Consider the following 17,809-nt stretch of genomic DNA (forward strand, 5'->3'; position numbering starts at 1 on the left):
TATTTTTCTCTTGTTTAGCCAAAGTGTAATAAAAAGCATACGAGTGCTGCAAAACAATAGTTGTTCATATAGAAATCTGATATATGAAAACAAATGCAAAGTAAACATATGACAAGATTTCATAATATCTGCAAAATATCTGTAATATTGCATTTAAATATATATATTTTTTAATGATTATAATTACATGTGGGGCGAGGCAGGGGCGCAGTGGGTAGTGCTGCCGCCTCACAGCAAGAAGGTCGCTGAATTGTTGGTTCAAACTTCGACTCTGGTGGTGTTTCTGTGTGGAGTTTGCATGTTCTCCCTGCCTTCGCGTGGGTTTTCTCCGGGTGCTCTGGTTTCCCCCACAGTCCAAAGACATGTGGTACAGGTGAATTGGGTAGGCTAAATTGTCCGTAATGTGTGTGTGTGTGTGTGTGTGTATGTTTCCCAGAGATGGGTTGTGGCTGGAAGGGCATCCGCTGCGTAAAAACTTGCTGGATAAGTTGGCGGTTCATTCCACTGTGGCGACCCTGGATTAATAAAGGGACTAAGCCGACAAGAAAATTAATAAATGGATAAATAATTACAGGTGCTGTATATAATAAGTTAATTAGTGCAATATTATGAATTATGTGTTGCATATATCATATAATGTATATATGTAAAATACAAAAAATTGTAAATGTAATTTGCATATAGTTACATGTATCTGACTTTTAGATACATCTAACATCCCATTAACCACTTTATTATTATTTTTTTTTATCCAGGTATCAACAGGAACTTATGATTCAGCTGTCTGTGTAAGCAGGGTGCCTGATGTCATTAGTTATCAGTGGATTGAATGAGTAGCAGAGTAATGGTGGTACTGGATCTGCCCCAGAAGGTGCCATCTGTAGTTCACACACACCGACAGCTGTTCACAGCATCACTGACTCCTCCAAAGTCAAAGCAGACAAATGAACATGGAGACTGAGACACAAGCTGCTGGTACAACATCTACATCAAACTAGCCTGAAGTTATTTTAGTCACGTTGTAATGTGTTTTATTATGTTGCTAGCATATAGATAAATCGTTTTCAAGTTTGCTAGCATTTCTGTGATGTCAATTCAAGCATTCTTTAAAATGTTGCTAACATGCTTTGTTGAGTTTCTAGCATGTTTGAAGACTTCATGCAAGTTGCTAAAATTTAAAAAATATAAAAAAGCTGCTAGCAACTTTTAGCATGCTTTTAGCAACTTGTTTTCCAACTTGGTTGGCATATTTACCAGGTTGTTTGGATGTTTGTAGAGTTTTAGCTAACTGTTTGCATGTTTCAGCATCTGGCTAGCTTGTTTTAATGTGTTGTTAACGTGCTTTGTTACTTGCATGTTTAACATTTTCACATGTTTTAGCAGGTTGTTAGTTGATAACATGTTAATATGTAACATATAACATGTTGATAACAAGTTTAGCACATTGTTATGATATTTGTTGGAATTCAGAAAGTTGCTAGCATATTTTATCATTTGGCAAACTATGTTTTGCTATGCTTTGATGTGTTATTGCTAGCATCAAGTAGCATGTTAGTAGTGTTTTTGCAGGTTGTTTTAATGTTTATGACATCTTATGACAAGCTGCTAGCACATTTTCACAATTAAGCAGATTGTTAGCATATTTTAATGTTGAAAGCATAATAAACGATGATAATTGTTGGGATTCAGGCAGTTGGTAGCATAATTCAACATTTGGCTAACATGTTTTAGCATGTTGTTAACATGTTGCTAGTATATTTATTACATTTAAGCAAGTGGCTAACTGGTTTTGTCATTGTTTGCATGTTTATAACATTTCCACATGCTTTAGCAGGTTGTTAGCTAATATGTTTTAACAGTATTACCACACTAAGATATTTGTAGGGAGTCAGAACGTTCCTATGATATTTCATTAATTGACAGCCATGTTTTAAAACGTTCCTAACATGTTATTGCTACCATCAGTAATATGTTTATAGTGTTCTTTGCAGGCACATTTTTAAACATATAGTATAAGCAGATTGTTAGCATATTTTAATGTTGCTATCTTAAAGTTTTGATAATGTTATGAATTCAAGCAGTCGGTAACATATTTTAACATTTAACTAGCATGTTTTACCATGTTGTTAACATGTTTTGTAACATTGATAGCATGTTTATATTGTTTATGCGTTTTGGTAGCATACTCATAACATTTTAGCTGACTTGTTTGCTGAATGCACATTTACAAAGCTGTTAGGCTGATTCTAGGGCTTTTGGCTAATCAAACAAGTATATATATTTTTAATCAAAACATTTTTTGCAAATTTATTCCAGAAATTACATTTCACATTATGATGAAACATTTTCTTTCAAAATATTTTAAAAATACACATACTACATACATTTATTGAGTACTTGGCAACCCAACCAACAATGTTTTTAAAATCAATCCTGAAAAAGAAAAGCCCTTGATGGTCGCCTGATTTTTACCATGTTTTCAAATTTTATCACATTTTTACCCTGTTATTTACTTGTTTATTTTATTTTTTGCCTTTGTTTTAGATTTACCTGCTTTCTTGAAATGTTCTTTGCCAGACATGAAGCCCTTCATCAAGGTCAACTCCTCTCTGAGTCTAAAGTCTGTCGATTTACATGGTGAGCTACTGGACAAACTGGTAACAGCGGGAAAGCTATCCACAAAGAGGTAAGCGGTCAGCTGGTAAGCACGAAAAGAGACAAAAGCCATTGGCAGTGTCATACCGCCCTATAGAATTTGTTATAAAGACGTAATGCAGCCATATATAGCTCTGGCTACATAATTTACTCTCTCCAGAAATGTATATGATTGTAAGTTTTCACAAAGAGCCTGTGATAAAAAATGTAAGTGTATTTTTACATTCTACATATATACAAATACCCAGAACTAAATAATAAATTAATAATTTTACACTCAATTTACCTGACAGGTGGCCCTTTCTAGGAAAGATTATACCCACAACTAAATAATAAACTTCCATTAAATCCATTACTCTTTACAACGACTCTTCATCAATAAAGTCGATGCCAATGTGAACAGAGCGAGAGAAAAAGGTGACAAATGGAAAGAGTCTGGGTGAGTATCAGGATCATAATGGAGCCGTTTCTCTTCCTATTGATCAATACAAGATTCATCATGAAGATACAAGCGAATCACTGCTCTTCTACAGCCATAAATAAAGACACTGTTCACTACAAATACACAGATTTCACACACACATGACACTTGAGGGGCCTCGCATTTCTTCTTTGTCAAACGGATGGACCCCATGTGAGCCGTATAGGGTCTCAATCCCACAATGCATCAGCTTTAACCACCTACAGCAAGACAGTAAGTGGCCATCTGAAGCTTCCTGTGGGATTGGACACATCCATGTGGTCAATACAGCTCATTATCCAGCTTTCTCCACACGTCTGTTGAGTTTCAGAGGATGGGTTGCACTTCTGGTTTGGGGAAATTCCATTCAAAAGAACTGAAACAAATCGTTTTTCATAATAAAGGTTGCACAATAAGTGTTTTAAACAGTACATAATGAAACTGAGTGAGAGATACATTTGACTATGCTTTATTTTCAACCCAGGGTCATTCTGAATATGTACCCCTACATACATTTCTGGAAAGCGGCAAATACTTCCCAGGATGTATATTTTTTTTGCAGTTTTGTTTTTTGTGAATCCACCAGAGGCTGATGTGTATGCTTTTTGAGATCTCTAATTTCTCTTGCGAGAGCCATTCCTGCATGCTGTTCTCTCGTAAATCTACCAGAGGCCGCTGTCGACTGACTGACTGATTGTCCGACCGATAATCGCATCTAGCACCATCCCTACACTCAACTGACAGTGCTTTCAAAAGCACTGATTGACCAGCAGAGAACATGCAAACTCCACACAGAAATGCCAACTGACCCAGCCAGTACTCGAACCAGCGACCTTCTTGCTGTAAGACGACAGTGCTAACCACTGAGCCACCATGCTGCCCTATTCCTTACAACAAAGTAATATTCAACATGTCTGTATTACACTCAAGAAATATTGCTGCTTGTTCAAAGTACTTATTTCAAATTAGATCTAAGGCAATTTTTGAGAGGACAACTTAATTATTTTATGTTGAATTCAGTTAAATTGGTAAAAATAATGAAGTAAACTTAATCGATTTGTAGCACTTTGTTCCTTCAAATTATTTTCACTTTCAATTAACATGTCTGTAGTCCACTCATTTTATTCATTTATCTTTTTGTTGCTCGTTCAAAAACTTATTTCAAATGATGAAAAATTCTTGCGATATCTTCTGGCAAAAGATAATAATTTTATGTCCAACCCAGTTTAATTTGTAAAAGCAAATAAGTTAACTTAATCGAATTGTGTTTGGACAACATGGATGAATTTTGTGAAAGCCTGAAGTGTATAGGTTTATGTGGTTTACAGGGACACAAATTTGTATGATGACATGGGTATGCCTAGTTATATTCTATTAAAGGTGTTTACAGGTGTACACAATGTGTGTCCCCATAATTCAAACGCTTTAACATCATGCTTAAGGTTTTTTCACATTCAAAATTTGCCACAAGTCTTCTGTGTGGGTTGGGTTTAGGGGTGGGGCCATATAAAAAAGTTTTTTTTTTTACTGTATAAAATACATTACGCTTAAGAAGTGTCTTGAAAAATATCTAGTCAATTATTATTTATTGTCATCATGGCAAAGATAAAATCAATCAGTTATTAGAAATGAGTTATTAAAACTATTATTTTAAGAAATGTGTTGAAAAAATTCTTCTCTCCGTTAAACAAAAATCGGGGGAAAAAATAAACAAGGGGGCTAATAATTCTGACTTTAACTGTATATGTGTGTGTGTGTGTGTGTGTGTGTGTGTGTGTGTGTATGCACCTCAGTAAGTCCCTTTTAGGCAAAGTCCATTCGCTTGGTGGCCATATTGCAACCCCCCTGAGAAGTTCATTCAAGTCTATCTTTTTACCCTTTCCACTAAAGATGACTTCACCAACTGTCTCCAACTATTTCTGTCTGCTGTTAGGTCAACTGCTTGCTGTAGACATATGTGCCATGTTTCCATCAATTTCGTGCGCTTCCCCCCCAATATCATGCTTCCATGATTATGTCAATCCAACATTTTCATTGTCGTCCTTTAGTACTTCCTGGCTCTTTCTGTGAGTCGTCATTCATTCATTCTGTGCACATATCCAAACCGCAGGAGACATCGTTTGCGAATCTAGTAAATAAGCGTTTGCCCCATAAAATCTATGCTCATTTGTGTTTAAAGGCACAGGCGCAAAAACTACAATTCCCTCTGACCCAAAAATTGACACTTTCAACAGGGTATAATGAATGATCTGATTTGTACTTTTTTTTAACCTAAAACTTCACAGACAGATTCTGAAGACACCAAAGACTTTTCTAACTAATATATAGCAAAATTAGAGCGCTTTAAAGTACATATAAAAGCTCACGTTGCTAGTTTTGTGGTGAACAATTCATCAGTGCATGTCATTAAGCAAAAAATGCCACTGCAATATAAAATTGAAATCTTAAAATGCGCTTCCTGTTTGTTTTCAGTAAAATTTTTAGATTATGTCTGTCTGAGGTATTGGTCGTGGCTAACATACTTAACCACGCCCCTTCAGATGTCAGTTTTGACAGCAATCAGAAATGGTGAGCATCTGTCCTCCTTTCATGGAGGAGTCTGTTAGGTTGTAATAACTCTCCACAAACCCTTTTCCAGATCTTTCAGAATGAAATGCCGACTTTACTACATCCAATGAGCTCACAGTAAAAATACAAGCCACGCCCACTGTTTTCTCATTTAATATTCCATTTCTATAGAAACTGTCACAACAAGAAAAACCAAACGATCGCAGCTTCTGTTTCATGCAGACTTTCAGGCATGTTTTTTCAGGTACAGCTTTTGAATGAGATGCAAAAGAAAGTAATCCTACACACACTGGATCAGTATGAGGACACACACACACACACACACACACAAAAAGCCCAGAGAAATGTCTTGAACTACAATGATGACAGTCGGAAACACATGCAGAGGAAAACGGCTTCAGAATGGAGCCATTGTCTGATTTCCGGCTCATTCATGAACAACACGCCTCGTCTGTTCACAGAGACAGTTGTTCAGTTCATTCAGACTTTATAAACACTGGCCTGTTCACTGAAAGCATGTATTTGTGTGTAAAGCCGCTTCATCTGCCGTCTTTATGATGATCATTCATGTTACAGTCGACCACCAGACACACTTCACAAAGGATGGCTTTACTGAGATTGTATGATACATTACACACTGTAGAAGACACCTTCCGGCATAAAAATAGGAGATATCATGCTAGAAAGTGATATATAAAAGTTCAAATTAGAAGAGTGAGTCATAGTCAACTTTATAAGACAAAAAAACAACAACTGTGCAACTGTGCATTTTTATTGTTAAGTATTTATATTAGTGCTGTCAAAATTAGTGCGTTAACGCATGCGATTAATTAGAAATAATTAAAGTGTTAAATAAATGAACGCAATTAATGCAGTTGCATTTTTAAAAATATTTCCTGTTGTGGTCGACGTGTGTTCAACGTGTAAAAAAAAAAAAAAAATAGATAAGACCAAGGAAGCAGTTTTAGAAGGTAAGTTTCAGTATAAAACTATTAACGTCGCGTTACCACACTATCCAGTGTTTCCTCCAGAGTTTCGTATGTTTCATATTTAATTTTCGACTTTCATTTTAATGAAATTTGATACCGCTTGCCAAATGGAAAGAAAAGCCTCCACATTTCGTGACTCTGTGGTCCTTTAAGGTAATCAAAAATCAATGTTTACGCTCTTACAGTTTTTTTCAATACATTTAACAAGTTTCCTAAACTCTTAACACGGTTAGCACAACATCTGTCTTGTAGGCTATACAATTAACACACTTCTTATTGCTTTGCACAAAATGCATCCAGTTTGCATCAACTTAAACTGCTTGAACTTTTTTACACGCGTACTCAACCAAGACCAAAACAACGTAACTTTACAGTCAAATTTACAAATGCTTTCACACTGTGTCAGAACAGATAACATCATGTTCTAAACAGAACTTATATAAGCTAAAGTCAAAGTGAACAGCTGCTCATATTGTCAATTGAAGCAAATATATAGCAAATATATTCCCTGTATTTTATTCCATTTCCATTGAGAAACAGCTTATTGCAGTTGTGCAAACATATATATCACAGCTGATTCCCATCTAGAAACCACACTCAAGTGTTGAGGTTTTTCCAATCACATGATCGTATTTTCTAAAAGAGGACTCGTGAGATTTTTGAAAGGAACAGTGAGTGCATCAAATAGCTCTGTCACCAATATGTCCAGGTAAGATTATGCAATACAGTCAATACTGTACTATACAGTGTGTTTTGCAGTAAACTACTCTATAAACATGGAGTTCATTAGTTCATACAGTAGAAATACAGTAGAGTACAGCATTTACATACAGTACACTGTCTAATTACTTTCAGGGTGTCATGGAGTTAGAGGCCAATCAAGTCCCATATGAAATTCTATGTTGACGAGGGTGGCTTCAACTTGGTGGAAAGGCATCATCGTAGGAGAAACATAATAGGCCAAAGGGCCACAGTTACCATGCCGGGCCAGAAAAGAAGAAGCCGAGCAAATGGAGAAGACCGGGCAGAATAGAAGATTGCTGTACTGTTCTCACTTTTTGCTCACATCATTTAAAAGAAAAGGACCACATTGTCCCCCGATAATGTCAACAGTCTGGACTGCCTTAGCAACTGGCTGAATGTAAAGGAGGACTAAGCAGAATTGTTTCTACTTTATAATTAATGTTCTTAACTGACAGCAATACAACTTTTCAATGAGTACAATTGTTTGTATTCAATACTTTATTATTATAATTTTCCAATTTCCATATCTGCAACGCCTGTATTTTGGCATTTGTTTGCAGTCCACTTAGAATCCAACAGAGTAATATTTTTTTGTTTGGCATTGATTGTTTTGAAATTAAAATGTTTGTTTGGAAATGAAAATAGGGTTGGCGCCAGAACTTAATGTCAGGCTGATGTCAGTGTTCAATATTCAACCTAAAATAAACTAACGACGTTACAGCTTGACGTTGTGTGGACGTTGGACTTTGATCATTTTCAAAATCAACCAAATATTAACGTTATTATTGTACATCAAAATAACATTGTCCTTAGACGCTGACTTTTGCTCACCTGATATCACGACCTAAATCGATCATAATATTGACATCTTATGACGTTGTGTGCCTGCTGAGATTTCTCAATATTAATTCTCCACTAATTTAAACTTTACGCTATGATTGGACTTCTGTCATAATTATGACTTTTTATTAAATAATTCTAATGTCATATTTTTGGATTATAACATAAATATGAATTAACGAAATAACTCTGTTTATTGTATAGTGTATTTATTCCAATCTGCTTTTCCGTTCCACAGAAAGTGAATAATGTTGTGCATGTTTGGATGACAGGAGTTTGGGTAAATCATCTTTTAGATGATCTATGAACATGTAATTATCCTCTTGCATTATGATTGCAGTCTTAGAAAGCATTAAAGGCAGCTCAATAGGTTTTGGAACAGAGCCTTTTTGTCTCTCTCTCTGCCTCTTTCCTGTTGTCTTTTTTTTTCTTAGCAGCATCTGTGACGCTCTGAGTGTGTGTGCTGTGCCAGATCTCACAGCTGCCAGAGAAACAGAGGAGGAGGAATGAAGCTCAACACATCAGGAGTGTGAATGCAAACATCAATGCAAAACATCAAAATCTGAACATCAGCAAACTAAACATCAGCGGTTTACACAACCTGAGAGTCTTTACATGCTCTCAGACAATGTAGAAAATCTCCTTCAGGTGCATTAATGGTGATGGCCCTGCCCTTATACTTGTTTGTTTGGTTTAAAGGCAGCTTTGATGCAACTTTTAAAAGCTGTTTGGACAGAACTGTGTGTAGGTACAGTGTGTGCACAGTTATATTGGGGTAATATAAACGCAACAAGTCTCTCTTTTTTAAGTGTCTGATGTTAAAATAGGATCCAAATCCCATCAATTTTAAGGTCCACCAGAACGTGACACAGGAGTTTGGCTTTCCCAACCCAACGAATTGATTGACCCGCACGTATTAACACGTCTCCGAAGTAAAGCATTTAATTATGTCCACAGAACAGTATTTGCAAAGAAACTTGTATTAAAAGATATGTTCAGCTCTCTGTGATCATCAATCATCAAGAATGAGTTTTACTTTGTGCATGTTTGTAATAAATAATGGACGCTGTGTAATTCATAACCACCGCTGGAATCAGCACAGCCGCATAGTGTCAGTACAACCTGCGTCCTGACGTTAAGTCTGGTTTACTTCGTATAGTACCATAATGGATATCCATAAAGCAGTGTAATAACTTGTATCCTGTCACATTTGACACAATTAGATGTGTAAAAAGTGAAATAAATGTGAGTGTACTGCAAACTTTGTCATAGCATTGTGTGTGACTCATCATTGCAGAAAGGCTTGAATAAACTCCACCACAACTACATCAAATAAACTTACTTAGGATTTTCATTCATTCATTCATTCATTTTCATTTTGGCTTAATCCCTTAATTAATCTGGGGTCGCCACAGCAGAATGAACCGCCAACTTATCCAGCATATGTTTTACGGAGTGGATGCCCTTCCAGCGTTCATCTCTGGGAAACATCCATACACACTCATTCACACTCATACACCATGGACATTTAGCCTACCCAATTCACCTGTACTGCATGTCTTGGACTGTGGGGGAAACTAGAGCACCCAGAGGAAAAGCCACACGAACACAGGGAGAACTAGCAAACTCCACCCAGAAACGCCAACTGACCCAGCTGAGGCATTTAAAGGCACAGGCTACAAAAACAGCTACAGTTTTCTCGGATGCCAAAATTCACATTTTTCAGCAGAGTATAATAAATCAATCATGCGATCATATATATGCTACAATTTCTCAAATTACAATAACAGTTTTAATCAAATACTGGATTTTTGAAATTGTGTAGTATAATAGTATAAAGACGTAGAATGAAAAGTGCATAAATAAAATAATAGTCACCATAATAAAGCCATAAAACCAGATTTATTATAATAGTTTATAGTCATAAAGAATTTATATTATACAGAAAGAGTGGAAATATGCTCAGCTTTTTTTTCGATTGACTTCATGGTTCTTGTAGTTGTTCATTTGTAGTTGTGGTTTATGTTGTTAATCTCTGTGCTTAATTAGTTTTTCTAGAGTATTTCAGAGACAATTCCAGTAACTTTATTGATTAATTAATTTTCCTTCGGCTTAGTACATTTATTCATTAGGGGTCACCACAGTGGAATGAACCGCCAACTTATCTAGCATATGTTTTAAACATCATATGCCCTTCCAGCTGCAACCTAGTACTGGGAAACACCCACAAATTCTCACATTCACATACACATGCATACACTTAGATAAATAAATTTAGATTATTCATTTCACCTATAGGGCATGTGTTTATACTGTGTGTGAAACCGGAGCACCCGAAGGAAACCCACGCCAACACGGGGAGAACATGCAAACTCCACACAGAAATGCCAACTGAACCAGCCGGGACTCGAACCAGAGAATTTTTGTTGTTTGCTAACCACTTTAATTGCTACAAAACATTTTTTAATGCGCCAAGATCAACTGCAGAGAAAGAATAGCTTCAGTTTCAGTTTTTCAGTACAGGTCACCCATAAACCTTTACAGGCCGTGCCTGAGATACTTGCAGCATTCTGGACGCAAGAAAAAAAAAACAGTGTTGACGTTTTCCTCAAGCGGGAGTGAGTGTAAACTCCTGTGATGACGTGCAGATTGAGTAAAAATGAAAATAAATCAGCGGAGGAATGTGTGAAGGCCACTATCTTTCCCTCCGCATCCATCTAGGGTCTGGAAGTGAAGTGTAGTGGAAAATCAGCGATGGCAGACACTGCTGTTATGACAGACTTTACAGATGTACATGCGCCACTTTTCCATACAACTTTACTGCGACCACCACTGTCTGCCTCTGACTGATGCTTTTATGCCTCCTTCATACACTTTTTGGTCTTTGCTTGAAAGTCTGGATAAGTGCAAATTGTGAAGGGAAAAAGACGAAATTAAAATGTGAAAATCTGAATTTAAAAAAAAAGGTCAGAACTGCATGATCAGGGTTTCTACAGGCTTCATCAAGTCAAATTTAAGACTTTTTAAGACCTTATTAAGACCATTATGAATGAAATTTCAGACTTTGACAAGGCTAAATGCTAATGATTTTTTCTAATGACCCAGTTAAAACATCAAAAAACTAAAAAAAAAAAAAAAATATATATATATATATATATATATATATATATATATATATATATATATATATATATATATATATATATATTGTAAGGAAGATAATTAAACAATATATTTATGAATTGGTAACTAGAGTTAATAAATAAACTTTTGTCAGAATGATAGTGATTGGATGGGTGTTGGCCCAAATGAGTAGCTTTACATGGACATAGGAAAGTTAAGACCTGTTTAAAATGTTTTAAGACCTACAACACCATATTTCAGTGAATTTAAGACTTTTTAAGGCCTAACATTAAGATTTTGAAATTTTAGATATTTTAAGACCAGTGGAAACCCTGTTAATAAAAGACAAGAACTGTGAGATGTAAATCAGGCTTTCAAGTCAAAAGTCCATGATTTAAAGTCAATATTGTAAGTAGAAAGAAGTCAAAATTATGAGAATAAAAGACAGAATTGTGAGGAAAAAGTCAATTATGAAAGGCAAAATCAGACAGATTTGCAAGAATTTTAAATTTTTTAATTTTAAGAGTAAAAAGTCTGAATTGTAATGAGTGAAATGTACATTGCAAAATATAAAGTCAGAGTTAATTCTAATGAAAAAAGTCTAATTTGCATCATGTAATGTCAAATTTTAGATTTTTTAAATCTGATTTGCAAAATATAACATTGAATTTCTGGTGAAAAAATGGAATTTCATTACATGAAGTCAGAATTATAATAAAACTGGACAGAATTCTGAAAATGAAACCTGAATTCTGAGATGTAAAAATCTGTAATTTAAGAAAAAGTCAGAAGTGCAAGATTTGTAGAGTTTAAAGTTTAAAGAAAAAGATGGAAATGAGAGATGGCAAGTCAAAATTTCAAGACAAAAAAAAAAAATATGTCAAAAGTGTGAGTAAAAAAAAAATCTGTATAAAAAAAAATCTGAATTCAGAGAATAAAAATTCAAAAATCTTTGTAAATTGTAAAATCAGAAATTCAACAAAAAATGTAGAGGGTGAAAATCAGAATTGTAAAAAGTGAGTTGCACAATGTGAAATTTAAAGTCCGAAATAATTCTAAGGAAAATGTCTGATTTGTAACTTGTAATTGCAGGATATTGAGGGGAAAAAATGTCAGTTTCACTGATGTATTTTTTTCAGAGTAAACTCTGAGTGGAAAAAGCCAAAATTGCCAGAATTCTGATATAAAAAACTCAATTTGCAAAATATAAAGTTAGAAATCTGATGAAAAAATCTTAATAAATTCCATTACATAATGTCAGAATTATAATAAAACATGACAGAATTGTGAGAATGAAGTCAGAATTCTGAGATGTAAAAATCTGCAATTTATGAAAAAGTCAGAAGTGCAAGAAGTTTAAAGAAAAAGATGGAAGTTAAAGATGAAAGTCAAAATTGTAACAATTTTAAGTCAGAATTCTATTACATTTCATTACATTCTATTACATGTTAGTGAAACAGTGATGAGGAAAAAGTCAGAAAATCTGAAAAAAAAATATCTGAAAGTGAGAGATGGGAAGTCAGAAATAAAATATAAATAATATACAGTTGCGTCAAGCTGAAACTAACAAACAACAATTGCGCCGTGCCTTGCTCCGCATTGCGCTGGGTGTATAAATGGGCCCATAGTTTTGATGGGAAAATTAGAATTTCATTACATAAATCAGAATTATAATGAAACATCAGAATTGTGAACCAAAGTGATGAGAAAAAAAGTCAGAGTTATAACAAGATAAAAACCATGAATACTAAGATAAAAGTGAGGGATGGAAAGTCAAAATTTCAAGAAAAAAAGTCAAAAGTGTGAAGTAAAGAAAAATCTGAATTAGAGAAAAAAAGAATTAGAATTTTGAGAATATCCAAAGAAAAAGTTGTCGGAAATGTAAAATGTAAACAAACAAAAAAAGTATAAAAAAAGTCAGAATTCCAAAGCATACAGTCAGAAATTCAAGAAAAAGCATCCGAACTGCAAGATGCAGAGTCAGAACGGCAAAATTCAAAGTCAGAATTTCAAACAAACAAACAAACAAACAAACAAACAAACAAACACACACAAACAAAAAAAAAACAAATAAATAAATAAATAAGCAAGATGAAATTCTAAATTCAGAGAAAATAATTGTGTATTTTTGAAAAAAAGTGAAACTTTTTCGAGTTGCGAGAAGACAGAAATTCAAAGAAAAAAACGCAGAAGTTCCAGAAATAATCTGAGGAAAAATGAGAGGAAAACCTGCAATTATGAGTTTTTAAACTTGGAATAGAAACATGTAAATTCACAATTGTGAGGATTAAAAAAATAATACAAGGTCGCAGAGCTGCTGTTTTCTTAGGCTTAAATCATTCAGCAGGAGGTGCTGAACAGAAAGTACAACAGATATAATTTAGCATCTGTGTGTGTGTGTGTGTGTGTGTGTGTGTGTGTGTGTGTGTGCAAGACATTCCTGAACAAGTACAGTAATAAGTATTTCACGGATCTGTCCACTTCCTTATCACTGCATAAACAAGCTGTAGCCTTTCATGAGGAATGAGTTCACAGCTGTCCTGCGCTTTTCTGAACACAACGCCAAACGCATCAGATGAATTGGTCTGAATTGTTTCATATAATGACATATTTTGGGCCGAGTGCTGGATCAAACGTTGATAAAATCTGCAGCCGCTCTCCACAAATGTTTCTGGCACGCGGAAACTCAACATGACCCTGCAATAAATTTTGGGGGCGGAGAAATTTATTGTTGTTTTGTTGAGTTTCTGTTGAACTCGTGTTTGATCAAATAAATCCTTCATCAAATCAATCTTTCATTTGCTTCAAAAGACACACATGCACAGACACACACAAACACCTTTCATTCTGAATGCTTTACTAATTATTAAATGCATTTTACATGCAATGATAAAGATCAATTATAATCAGATGAAGTCATAATTATTAGCCCCCTGTTTATTTTTTTTCCCCAATTTCTGTTTAATGGAGAGATTTCTTCAGCACATTTCTAAACATAATAGTTTTTATAGCTCATCTCCAATAACTGATTTATTTTATCTTTGCCATGATGACAGTAAATATTATTTTATTTAAAGTGACAATTGAAGGTTTAACTAGGTTAATTAGGTGAACTAGTCAGGTTAGGGTGATTAGGCAAGTTATTGTATAACGATGTTTTGTTCTGTAGATTATCAGGAAAAAAGTTAGCTTAAAGGTGCTAATAATTTTGACCTGAAAACTGTGTTTAAAAAATATAAAATTGCTTTTATTTTAGCCGAAATAAAACAAATAAGATTTTCTCCAGAAGAAAAAATATTATCAGACATACTGTGAAAATTTCCTTAGTCTGTTAAATATAATTTGGGAAATATAAAAAAAAAGAAAAAAACAAAAACAAAGGGGGGGCTAATAATTCTGACTATATATATATATATATATATATATATATATATATATATATATATATATATATATATATATATATATATATATATATATATATATATATATATACATTTTCTTGTCAGCTTAGTCCCTTTATTAATCCGGGGTCGCCACAGCCGAATGAACCGGCAACTTATCCAGCAAGTCTTTATGTAGGGAATGCCCTTTCAGCCGCAACCCATCTCTGGGAAACATCCACACTCACATTTACACACACACTCATACACTACGAACAATTTAGCCTACCCAATTCACCTGTACCACACGTCTTTGGACTGTAGGAGAAGCCGGAGCACCCGAAGGAAACCCACGCGAAGGCAGGGAGAACATGCAAACTCCACACAGAAACGCCAACTGAGCTGAGGCTCCAACCAGCGACCTTCTTACTGTGAGGCAAGCTTCGCCTATCTATCTATCTATCTATCTATCTATCTATCTATCTATCTATCTATCTATCTATCTATCTATCTATCTATCTATCTATCTATCTATCTATCTATCTATCTATCTATCTATCTATCTATCTATCTATCTATCTATCTATCTATCTATCTATCTATCTATATATATATAGAGAGAGAGAGAGAGAGAGAGAGGTTTCTTTAGTGTTCATTTTTACAGGTTTAACAGGTTTATACCTTTGAGATGGCAATTGTTTTTAAGTAACTTTTTATTCCTAGATTATGGTGATATCGGTATTAATAATTGGTAGACTGGAAGATAGCCCAATTATGTGAATAAAAGTTAGCATCAGCACTGTTTTTCTCAAACTAAACCTAGTAAGATATGACACATGAGGATTATAATATGATCACATATCAATGTGTAATAATCATAATAATTGATCATATCCCTATGAGAGTTAGCTGATTCTGTAGATATGAAAGAAATCAAGTGCTGTGTTTTTCACGCAATGTAATTCTACATAAATCTTTGATGACCAACTGAAGGAGGAAAAGGACATGTATAACCATAAAATAATACTGATGGGAAAAATTAAAACATGAAAAGGCGGCACGGTTGACTAACTGGTTTGAGTCCAGGCTGGGCCAGTTGGTATTTCTGTGTGTTTGCATGTTGTTGGCGTGGGTTTCCTCGGGGTGCTCCGGTTTGCCTCACAGTCCAAAGACTATGGCCTCAGTGCATGTGTGAATGTGAGTGTGTATGGGTGTTTCCCAGTAATGGGTTGTGGCTGGACGCTGCATAAAACATATGCTGGAATAGTTGGCGGTTTATTCAGCTGTGGCGACCCCTAATAAATAAGGGACTAAACCTAAATGAATAAATGAAAACAGAAAACGTTACAATAACAACTAATTCACTATTAATAGAAAACAACAGTATGGTTCAGCCTCATTAAATGTGATAGTGAATTTCCTGTCTTGTGTGTAAGTGTTGAATTTTTTTGAAGTGCACTTTAGTAAATTGCGTAAATTCCTCTTGCTGTCATTGATATTCACTGTCCTGTGAGGGGGTTTTCCTCTTCTGTACATCACTGTCTGAACTAGACTGACGTTTCAGTGTTTGACTTTTACACCTGATAAGATCTGCTGCAGATGATTCATTGGACTTTGACTCATTGATGTGTAGTGAAATTAAGCACGCTGAATGAATGATGTGTGTAATACTGGCTAATATGCACTGAGGGGAGAGGAGACGAGCGGGATTTACTATTGAAACAAATCATTTAGCATATACTTACAGAGAAGCACACTGAATTAAAGACTACTGTGGCATCGTTTACAAGAAACGGTCATTAGTATTCATGGTTACATGTGAAGATCCACATTTGCTAATTTAAGCATGGGAAAAACTGTCGCTGCACCCAGCGCATGGTCTAAATGGGTTGTACTTTCTTCTCTTGATGAGTTATGGCAGCCTGATCTCACGAGAAAACGTAAGTATTTTACCTTTTGCCAGTTTAGTGGCTAATTCGTACGAATTCGTACGAGTTCAGTCGTACGAAATGGTACGATTTTTAAAAGGAGGCGTGGCACCTGACCCCACCTCTAACCCCAACCGTCATTGGGGGATAAGCAAATTGTACTAAATTGTACGAATTAGATCGTACAAATTCATACGAATTAGCCACTAAATGAAAAAGTTACGAATTGCCGTGAGATTGTGTTGGTTATGGGTGTGTTTTGGACGTAACGTGCATTGAACAAATCAGAATCTCATCACCTATTCCCTTTAAGAGCGAGTTGAGGTTGCGCCATGGTGCATTCCTTATTTACATGGAAGACTATGTAACCCAGGGGTGTCCAAACTCGGTGCTGGAGGGCCGGTGTCCTGCAGATTTTAGCTGCAACTTGCCTCAACACACCTGCGAGGATGTTTCTAGAAAGCCTAGTAAGGGCTTGATTAGCTAGCCCAGGTGTGTCTGATTGGGATTGGAACTAAACTTGCTGGACAACGGACTTCCAGGACCAAGTTTGGTCATGTCTGATGTAAGCGGAAAAAGTGAACACTTCATATGCGAGGTTAATGCTAGCAGAAAGAAGAAGGATGGTAGGAAATAACAGCTTTTATAGACAATAATAATCATTTACATTTTAATACTATAACAATGAATTTTGAATTTATTTATGGGTCAGCACAGTGGCTCGATGGTTAGCACTGTCACATCACAGCAAGAAAGTGGCTGACAGGGCCAGTTGGTATAAATCCCTCCCACCTGGAGCTCACCCAACATACTTGTGGTGAAATACCTGCCACTTGCAGGTCTCCAGGCTGCAGCCATATGTACTTGGAATAGTTGGCGGTTCATTTTACTGTGATGACTCCAAAAATACAGACTAAGCTGAAGGAAAACTTATGAATTTCATTTAATTTTCATCTACTTTTCTGGGGCCGAGTTGAGGGGGCAGCAGTCTTAGGAGAGAACCCCAGACTTCCCTTTACCCAGACACTTCCCCCAGATCCTCCAGGGGGATCCCAAGGCGTTCCCAGGCCAGCCAAGAGACATAAGCTGCGTCCGAAACCGCCTACTACTCAGTAGGTA

General features: G+C 35.5%; 1 long non-coding RNA gene across 1 annotated transcript in view; it reads left to right on the forward strand.

Moving 5' to 3' along the window:
- Positions 1-3,594, forward strand: part of LOC137487442 (uncharacterized) — a 112,642-nt gene extending 109,048 nt beyond the window's left edge. The window contains exons 8-11 of the long non-coding RNA XR_015506392.1: positions 756-975; positions 2,545-2,686; positions 2,949-3,094; positions 3,225-3,594. This is a non-coding gene — a long non-coding RNA (uncharacterized LOC137487442). The remainder of the gene's footprint in view (positions 1-755; positions 976-2,544; positions 2,687-2,948; positions 3,095-3,224) is intronic.
- Positions 3,595-17,809: the final 14,215 nt, after the last annotated feature.

This window comes from Danio rerio, chromosome 13, assembly GCF_052040795.2.
Source record: "Danio rerio strain M-AB ecotype USA chromosome 13, GRCz13ab, whole genome shotgun sequence".
In the NCBI taxonomy this organism is placed as follows: Eukaryota; Metazoa; Chordata; class Actinopteri; order Cypriniformes; family Danionidae; genus Danio; species Danio rerio.